This window comes from Mercurialis annua, linkage group LG1-X (assembly GCF_937616625.2).
Source record: "Mercurialis annua linkage group LG1-X, ddMerAnnu1.2, whole genome shotgun sequence".
Taxonomy (NCBI): domain Eukaryota; kingdom Viridiplantae; phylum Streptophyta; class Magnoliopsida; order Malpighiales; family Euphorbiaceae; genus Mercurialis; species Mercurialis annua.
The window spans coordinates 5,487,582-5,498,014 of NC_065570.1; positions in this window are offsets into that span (position 1 = coordinate 5,487,582).

Consider the following 10,433-nt stretch of genomic DNA (forward strand, 5'->3'; position numbering starts at 1 on the left):
TTTTAAAACCGGACCGGAGATCGAACCGGCTTCGTCGGGGGTTCACGGTTCGACCGGTTCAACCGGGTTCAACCGGATTTTTTAATTATAATAAATATAAATTATTTAAATTAAAAATATGTATCATAACTATAAAATATGATAAAATATTTAAATAAAATTATCTTTAAATAGAATTTATTATCAAATGTGTGAAATATAATAATAATTGATCAATATTTATCTGTGTATAGAATAATTATATGTATGAGAAAAACTATAATTTTTAAAAAACATAACTTTTAATTTAACTTATCATTATATTTTAATTTTAAAATAATTTATTATGAATATAATTATATAATAATATTCAAGAGATAAATATATAATTTTTAAATTTTAATAATTAATAATATTTAAATAAAAAATATAATATAGTATGTTATAAATAAAAATATGATAATATGTAAAAAAAAACAATTATAATTTTTTTCATGTAATATAATTATAAATAATTAATATTTAAAAATATATTTTCTTGATTTATATTTAAGAGTATATAATAATATTAGAGAGAGTTGGTGTTTTTTTTAGTGAAAATTTTATTTCATAAAAGTTAAAATGACATGTGAGAGAGAAAATAGTAAGAGTAATTAATATGAGAGAGAAAAATCAATGCACATGGGTGAGAGAAAGAAAAGACACACATGGTAGGGGCCACAAATGTACTTTCTAGCCAAAAAAAGTGTTTTTTTGCCTATTTTATTAAAAACCGGATTTGTCCGATTTTTGGGCAAAATCCGGTTTTTCCGGTCAAATCCGGTTTTTGACCGGTTTTGACCGGTTTTTTAATATTCCGATTTTAACAGAAAACCGAACCGGACATCCAGCCGGTTCCCGGTTAATCCGGTCCGACCGGCCGGTCCGGTCCGGTTTTCAAAACATTGCTTCTGAAGGGGCAAAAGAAAGAAGAACGAAATGCAACTATATTATGCAGAAGTTGAAGGAATTAGAGGCAGCTGGTCACTTGTAAATTTTATGTACTTGGCATTTTGGTTTGTATGGAGCAGCAGAGTACATTGACTGCTACTTTTTAAGAGTTATTTGATATTTTGTACGTAGTTGAGTGGTGAGTCTTTGTTCATTTTGGAGTCAACTTAATGAAATTGGGGCCTATGCTCTCTTACTTGTAAATGGTAGATAATTATCCCGAGTACGGCGTTCTTCATCTTGATTTAAGCACTCAAGATTAAGGAGGAACTGCAGTGAAAAAAGCATTGAAACTTTTGTATTTTGTTATAATGAGGAAGATCCCAATCTGGCTTTTGTGATACACAAATAATTTATAGTTTTAAGTAAGCAATTCACATTAGAATAGACATATTCCGGATATAATTATCGTAATTCGCAAAAGTAATGAATCAGACTATCTAACTTTTTTTTTTTTGAAAAAAATATTTATAAAAACGATCAATGTTATGAATATATAAAACTTTTCCTTTTCTTTTTTCTTAATTATTTGCTTATACATCAAACTCGGATGCCCTAACTTTGTGATTTTGGGTGCTAGTATGGCTTCGGGACTCGGGAGCATTAATAATAGTTTAACCGCTTTCTAAATTTTAAAATTTGGCTTTCCTTTTTGGGTTTTATGGAAAATAATTTTGGCTATTCGAATATGTTTTGCAATAATAATAAATGATCGAACCAATGAGCTATAACTCAAATGTTATAAACGGTCGAACCATAAACTCCGATGAAACCGGTTCGATCCGATTTTAAAAACATCGATTATAACTATAAACCCGCATGTATCCGCATGTATTTTTTTCTTCTCACTCTTCTTTTTTTTCTTTTTTCTGAACAATGTTTTGTGGCTAAATCCATAAAGTCCATGTACTATTACCTTTTATTTTAGTTAGTTCTTATTAAAAAAAATTTGCATTTAAATAATCCTTATACTGTTAATTTTACATTTTTATGGTTCTTTTGTTAGAGCGTGTGCACAAACACGTTTAACGATATTAATTTTACGTACGAAACTCAATATTAAGTCCGTACTATTACTTTTTATTTTAGTTAGTCCCTATCAAATTTTTTGAATTTAATTATTCATTGTATCACTATTTAATTTCGAATAATTTTACAAAATAAGTTTAAATAATTTTAAAAACCTCTACTTCAAATTTAAACCTACATCGTGAATCACAAACCTAACTTTAATTGAAAACCTAAACAATGATTTTAGAAACCTCTACTCCCTACTTCGATTACAAATCCCTACTTCGATTACAAAATCTAGTTGCGATTATATAGTTGCACGATTGTAATATGAAAATTAAAACACTGCTATAAATATTTTGTCAAAAACAGATATTTAGAAAATAATCCTCAATAATAAATGGTTGATCCTGAAAAATAAACAAAAAAATAACAAACAATATCATCTAACGAATAAAAACCAATAAGCAGCATTGCATCAAAAAAAAAAAAAAACCAATAAGCAGCAAGTATTATCCATATAATTAACTTGATATATATTATGACAAAATATCATACAAAAACAACAGATCATAGATCAAACATAAAACATACGGAAAAACTGGCCCAAATTACAATCAAAGATATATTATACAAGTTTCATATACATAGGACAACACCAGAACTTTCATCGGTATTAAACTTTGTAGGTCATTGAACTTTCACTTAAGTTTTAAAATACGTATTATACTTTTTCTCTTTTTTTTTATTACCAAAGTTATCATTTCGTTTCACCGATGCCGAAATTTTCGGATATGAATTCAAAAGTCATTGAACTTTAAATTTTATTTCAAAAAGGATACTAAACAATAATTTTATTTCAAAAAGGGAACTAATTTTGGTAAACAAGAAAAACCACATAATTAATAACTTGGCATAAATTTCAGGCAAGTGACGTCCGGTGAAATAAAATGATAACTTAATAATTGAAAAAAAAAAGAAATAAGATATAGGATCCATTTTAAAACTTAGTGAAAGTTCAGTGACCTATAAAGTTTCATATCCGGAATTTCATCGTAACCTGCACCGGGGGCTGACCGGTATAATGAGGCAACTAGCAGCAATGTGGGTGTCCGACGAACCCACAGTTACAGGCGCAACAGCGGTAGTAGGCGCCACAAATCACGTAGCGACACACATAGCAGCAGACCCTACAGCGTGGTGCACACGGCTGATATATCAGCTGGTGGCAGGGGCCTAGGTTATGCCTGCACGAGTAGATACGTCTGCCATACATCTTGCTTGCTTTTTAATCTAAATTTGGTAATGCAAAATGCAGCTATGTGTTTCAGCTTTTTATAGTCTAATTATAATCTATGGTAAGTCTTTGTTTAATGTTTTATTAGCTTCTGTATACGTTCTCTCCGCGTTCTGAGTAAGCAAAAGTTTGCTGACAAGGAAATATAAATTTGACTAATTACAAATTATCTTTAGTTAATCTTTGTTTTTGCGTAACACAATTAAGAAACTGGATAGATTTCTACCCAGCTGCTTTGACTTTTTCTAAATGTGTACAAAGCACAGGTAGTTACGGGTGAGGAGAGAACAAAGTAATAATGCTTCAAATGTAAATTATTCACAAACATATACTCTAGATTGGAATAATTACATGGTTAGAGATTTGATATAAAATTATAAGAAAAATTACAGATTATTAGTAATTTACTTAATTTATTTTTAAAACAAAAAATATGAAATTAATGAATCTAGACTGTATATAAAATATTTTATTTAGGTAGTTTTGTGGATTCTCTTAATATTTACAAGTATACGAAAATAATGGGCCAAAGGTAGAAAAAAACCCCTCAACCTATTCAGAAAGTACAAGACAGCCCTTAAACTTTTTTTTTGGTCCAAAAAGATCCCTCAATTTTTTTTTGAACAAAAAACCCCTTCCGTCCAAAATTTTTGTTAAATGATGACGTGGCACATAAGAAAAAAAATTTAAAAACATCCTTAATTTTTAAAAGACTTACCAATTTTATACTTATGAACTTTTTTAATCATTTTCACCATCTTCTTCACTTAAAAACCTCCAAAAAAACCTAATAAATTTTCATCCTAATTAATTTTAATAAAACACTAATGAAACTTAAATTGAAAAAAAAAAACGAATTAATTTTAAAATCGCCGCCGACTACCGAATCCACAGGCGTAACCCGCCGCAACCGTCCCAATATTCAAACTTTTTTTTTATTTTTTTCAATCCTCGTTGAAAGGATGAACAGATCTTGTTCATCCTCAAATGAGGATGAACGATCTGTTCAAGAGGATGAACAGATCGTTCATCCTCATTTGAGGATGAACAAGATCTGTTCATCCTCAAAAGAGGATGAACAGTGGCCTGTTCATCATCGCTTGACTGTTCGTCCTCTTTGAGAGGATTAAAAAAATTAAAAAAAAATTGATTTTTTTCAGGTATGGTTTTAAATGGATTTCGATGTGTTTAATTAGATTTTTATTTGTTTTAATTGTGTTTTGCAGTGTTTAATTAAGTTTCAATGTATTTAATTAGATTTCTATTTGTTTTAATTGTGTTTCGAAGTGTTTAATTAGTTTTCGATTGGTTTAATTGAGTTTTAAGTGGTTTTAACTTATAATTTAATTTAATTATAGATATTTTAAAAAAAAGATGGTGAAATGTGTTAAAAAAATTATAAGTATAAATTTGGTAAGTTTTTCAAACATTAAGGCTGTTTTTGAAATTTTTCATATGTGCCACGTCATCATTTAACAGAAATTTTGAACGGGAGGGGTTTTTTGCTCCAAAAAAAATTGAGGGGTCGTTTTGGACCAAAAAAAAGTTTATGGCTTTCTTGTCCCTTTTGAATAAGTTGAGGGGTTTTTTTTATACCTTCAGCCAAAATAATGATCAATTCTTAATTATATTTATTTATAGAATATATATATTGATTTTTTTAATTCTCCTTCTTTGGAGTTACTGTTTGTTTGACGCAGTTTATAGTTTAATTTAATCTGAATTTTTTTCTCCCGAAATGCATATATGCGATATATCAGAGATATATATCAAACACACGCACTAACACTAATGAGCTAATCTGTCGTCGTGTTATTTGAAGCATGATGACATGCTATTCTTTCATTACAAAGCGGCCCGATTATGGTACTTCTAGTAGAAATAATAGTAGCAACAAACCTAATTCTTCGACTCAGACTCTCCGTCCGAATGTGCGCTTTCCGAAGGTGCTGAAGGAGGATATTACAAGCGGTCCACTCTCTCATCTACAACAGTGAATTAACCCGTTGTCCAAACTTTAAAGTATTTTATAATATAAAGTGTGCTTGAAAGGCCCTGCCTCGCGGAAGAATATCTAATTTCAAGCGGTTTCGCTCTGGAACCTTCTTAAATGCTCCTTCACCTCGTAAACTTGGTAGCATGCTTTGCTCCTTCACCTATGGGTGATGGCATACTCTACCTTCAAATATAATCTTTTTCTCTTTATATACCTATGTAACACATCATCATGCATCAAATAATTAAACATAAACTAAAATTTAAAACTTAATTCAAGTGAAAAATTCAATAGGATACACATATCAATTATTTACTAATCGTTATTTAATAATTTATCTAAATATATGTATTATGTTTTTTTGTGAATCACGATGAGATATTAATAAAATTATGTGCAATTGACTCTAATAATTTATCCGCTTTCCAAACATCCGACTCAATACATGGATAAATTTATATTCAAAATGATACATTAAAATAATTTATCATATTAATAGTGCACAATTTAAACTTTACATAGCTTTATATTTTGAATATTTAATATGTATATGTGGACTCCATCATATAAAACTTCTTAAAATCCTGCCAATTACATCATTATGTTTCGATCGTTGCCAAAAAAAAAAACAGGAAATTACTGTAATTTCAATCCACAAGATCCGATACGGATGCCGATAAGAAACTGCTGGAACTCTTTCTTCTTTGCAGACTTGTAATTACTTGTACACATTTGCAAAAAAGTCAACATGATATTGATCTTTGCTAAATAAAACAGAAGGAGGAAAGAAGTTGTATAGAAGCTAATAAAGCATTAATCAAAGACTTATTATAGATTAGGGTTTCTTTTTTTGTCTATAAAAGCTGAAACACACGACTTCATTTTTCATTACCAAATATAATTTCATCCATCTAAAGATTAAAAAAGAAAGCAAGATGCATGGCCAGCGCATCTACTCGTGCAGGCATAACCTAGGCCCCTGCCACCAGCTGATCTACCAGCCGTGTGCGCCCCGCTGTAGGATCTGCTGCTATGTGTGTCGCCACGTCATTTGCGGCTCCTACTACCGCTGCTGCGCCTGTGGCTGCGGGTTCGTCGGACACCCACATTGCTGCCGGTAGTTGCCTCATTATACAGTTGAAGCTTACAATGAAATTCATGTTGTTTTGGAACTAATAAAATATCGCTTTTATATTGATCAAGTCAGTTTTTGTATGATATAATTATATGTGTGTGTCGTCAGAGTCGGTTGTTGTTTATGTTTTCATCTACAGTCAGTTGTTTATGTATGATTTTGTTATATAAAAGTTAAGTTATTTATGAATGATGGATATGGGTAAATACTTATTGCTTATTGTTTTTTATTTGTTACTTATGTATTTTAATTTCATACATCTTTGTTATGATAGACTATAGATTTTGTCTTTATTTTTATGAGTGAGGAATTATGTTTTTTTTTTTTTTGAATTCATCAAATCTCATTAAATCGAATATGAAACAGTTACATTTGTAAGAAATTCGGGATAATTCGAAAACGAAACCCGATGACCTGACATGGAACAGACAACATGCTGTCTGATTCGCAGATCTTACTTACGAAAATAAAAATAAATTATTAACTGTTTCGCTAATTAAGTGCAGTTTTCAATCAATCTTCGATCAAACTTCATCCATCACCCATCACCCGCAAACTCACATCATCTGATTCAACCACCACTTGATAACTCCTTCATAAAAAAGAGACAGTAAATCTTCCGCAGAGGAAGGACAACAAACCTTTCACAAAGAAAGGACAAAATAAAACATTCAGAAAAAAACAAAACAATGAAAAATAAATAAACCTAATATAGCTCATAAACGATTTCATTTTGTTGTTGATGATCTTCAATTTATCTCCGCTTCTTGGAAATTGAATTGCGCTTCGTTGATAAATCTTAATCCATCAAGAAAAAATGGAAAAGAATTGGCTATTTATTATATCTATAAAATTAAATTAACATATATAAAGGGATGGCTACCGTCAACAGCAAAATCAAACCATTGACGGCTGCCGGAGAAGAAACAATAAAAAAAGTCTAGACGGCTAGGGTTTAGTGAGGAATTATGTTAAGACCACAAGTTGTGGTTAAGCCAAAATCCGATACAATTGAAGCTTTCGCAAAAATAATTTAACTATGAAAAAAAAAAAAAATATGTATAGCATTACAAGAATACTGGCTTGTTGATGCTAGAAAGAAGAAGCGTATGAGTATAGCGGGTTATGACAAAAACGATACCGAACTTTTAGGTCTTGTATCAAAATGGTACGAAATCTCTAATTTATAATTTTTTATTACCCAACTTTTTATTATTTGTTTCAGATTGTTTTTTTTACAAATTCAATATGGTAACAGGAACAATATTTTTTATTTATTTTTACCACATCAAATGTCATATCACATGACACATAAGATTGTATATCATTTAAAAAAATTAAAATCATCAAGATAAAAATTGAAATGGATTTTAAAATATATTAAAAATATATACTCCAGTTCCACGTCATTAAAAGTGGCCGGTTTTTGTAAAAAAAAGACAATCTGAAATAAATGATATAAAGTTGAATACCAAAAAGATACAAACAAAAAATTTAGTACCATTTTGAGTTCCAAAGATTTGGTATCTTTTTTTACCAATAATCCGAATATAGCACATTTAGATTGATAAGGCCCTATTTATACAATTTCAGAAAATTTATCATCCAACGAAATCTTCCACCCCAAAATTTACTAATATTATATTTTAAATATAATTTTATACTATATATAAAAGTACGGATAGAGAGACATTTTTATATTAATACCCTTAATATTATTTTAACTATTGATATAATTTATCAATCAAATTAATATAATCCTAATCCAACTCATTAAATATTACCTAATCGAACAAAAACTTTAATTAATATACCCTACTTTCATGATTGGTCTAAAATATTAATATAAAAAGAATTTAACATCATCTAAAACACAATCATGCATGATTGTATGAATACTGAAGTTTATGTTTTATCTTTGATAAGACAAATATTGTCCCAGCAACTTAACGATAAATTTTAATAAAAATAAGTTAATTTTAAAACTATAATCAATTTATTAAAAATTTACTTTAAATAGTTTTAGATTTACATTGAGTTGACATTAAATTCGTATTAATTAAATTTTCTTTTAAATTACATTAAATTTACATAGGCTACCGCAAAAACCCTTAGATAGTTTATTTTTAGTTTATTAATAGTTAATTAATAGTTCTTCCGTTTCAATAGAGTTGTCCATTTTGAAAAAAAAAACTGTCCCAAAACTCTTGTCCATTTTTAAAAAGTAACTAACTTTGACATTCAATTTTTCTATATTATCCCTATTTAAATCCACTAATGAGTAAATTGAAAGTAAATTGTAAGTGTTTCCTATATTAAATAAGGGTAATGCCAAGAAAAGTAAGGAAATTTTTTATAAAATCTATAAATAATAATTGCTTTTCTTAAACTGTGTGATAAAGGCAAAATGGACAATTCTATTGAGACGGAGGTAGAATTTAACATATCTACAATCACTTTTCTCTTCATTGATGAAACAGTTTCTTATAGTGCGAGCGCTCATGAGAGAAATTAGACCTGCATCTTAGCAGAATGCTGCCTAACTGTTATAACATATGAGATATAACTAAGTATATCTTTAAAATCCTGCCATTTACATCATTCTGTTTTCGAGCGTTGCCAAACCATGAAAATACAGTATTTTCAACCCAAAGGATCCTATAACAATGCCAATAAGAAACTGCTGGAACTCTTTCTTCTTTGCACACTTCTAACTACCTGTTCTTTTCTACACATTTGCAGTAAGTCAACATGATCTTTGCTTAATAAAATAGAAGGAGGAAAGGACTTGTATAGAAGCTAATTAAACATTAAACAAAAAATCAAAGGAGCTGGCTAGAGTGTATCCCGTAATATGTTACTTGTTTGATGTTTGATATAATTTTGATCCAGAAACAATGATAAATTAAAGAATATTTTTAACTAGTCAAATTTAAATTTACTTGTCAGCATAATCTTTGCTTTATTAAACAGAAGGAGGAAAGAAGTTGTACAGAAGCTAATAAAACATTAAACAAAGACTTGCCATTGATTATAGTAACTAGGGTTTATTTTTTTGTCTATAAAAAGTTGAAACGCATTACTTCATTTTTCATTAGCAAATATAATCTCTTCCATCTAATTAAAGCTTAAAAAGCAAGCAACATGCATGGCCAACGCATCTACTCGTGCAGGCATAACCTAGGCCCCTGCCACCAGCTGATCTACCAGCCGTGTGCGCCCCGCTGTACGATCTGCTGCTATGTGTGTCGCCATGTCATTTGCGGTTCCTACTACCGCTGCTGCGCCTGTGGCTGTGGGTTTGTCGGACACCCACATTGCTGCCGCTAGTTGCCTCATTATTATACCGTTGCAGCTTATAATGAAATTCCTGTTGTTTTATGTGCCCGCGCGTTATTACTACTAAAAAAAACGCCTTAAAAAATTATCCCAATTTAATAATTGTGTTGTAATTCTATTCAATTTTTTTAGTTAATTTAATTGTGTTAATCTTTCATCTCGTTATATTATTCATTTATCTTTTTTAAACTTTACCCGTCGATTCGCTTGATTCAAAGAAAATCTATTTTTGATAGAAGAAAGATCCTCCTTAATTCATAAACTTCAAACTTGCTTCTTAGAATTGAATTTTATTATTATTCTGATTTTTTAATTTGAGAATCAAATTTACAATTATGAAATAATAGATTTTGCTAACTAGGAGTTTTTTTTAATAATTGAAGAGAATATACTTGTAGAAAAAATTAAACTCACGACCTGCCTGTTTGCTGCCAACGCTTATACCATTTGAACAATAACTTATTAGTTACTAACCAATGGCGGAGCAACATAGAAAATAAGAGAGACACTTGCCCCTCTTATTTTTTCAAAAAAAAAAAAACAAATTTCTTAAGTAATTTTTTTAAAAATGTATTATATTATTTAGACAATTACTACATATTGACCCCCTTAATTTTAACAAATTTTCAGATATTGCATATTATATAAGAAAATTCTATTTTACCCCCTTTAATTTTAATTTTTGG